This window comes from Colletotrichum gloeosporioides (assembly GCF_011800055.1).
Source record: "Colletotrichum gloeosporioides strain Lc1 chromosome Unknown consensus_22, whole genome shotgun sequence".
Taxonomy (NCBI): Eukaryota; Fungi; Ascomycota; class Sordariomycetes; order Glomerellales; family Glomerellaceae; genus Colletotrichum; species Colletotrichum gloeosporioides.
Window position 1 is genome coordinate 175611 of NW_025544667.1, and position 370 is coordinate 175980.

A 370-nucleotide genomic window follows, 5' to 3' on the forward strand; every position below is an offset into this window, starting at 1 on the left:
TTTTTAAAGTATTTATATACTAATTACTATATTACTAGAGATTAATATAGTACTATATTACTATTTAATAATAAAGTAGATTTTATTTCTCTCTTTAACTTATTTAAGAGAGGGAATAATATTAACTTATAAAATACTTAGTTAAATAACCCTTTTAGTAAATAAATAGACCTAAATAAAGATTAGTATTAGTTTAGATATACTAATAAACTTCTTCTAAATAATAATAATAGTAATACTAACTTTCTTTAGAATATATAAATAAGTTATTTCTATTTTAAATTAAGTACTATTATTTACTTCTTAATCTCTATTATTTATATCTAATATATTAATAATACTAAATCTATTATATATAATACTCTTAATA

At 15.1% G+C, this 370-nt stretch overlaps 1 protein-coding gene across 1 annotated transcript in view; it reads left to right on the top strand.

Annotated features, from left to right (window-relative positions):
- GCG54_00006815 (uncharacterized protein) overlaps positions 1 to 370 on the top strand; it is a gene marked incomplete at both ends in the record, with an annotated part of 7596 nt that overhangs the window by 3900 nt on the left and 3326 nt on the right. The gene's annotated exons all lie outside the window — the stretch shown is intronic.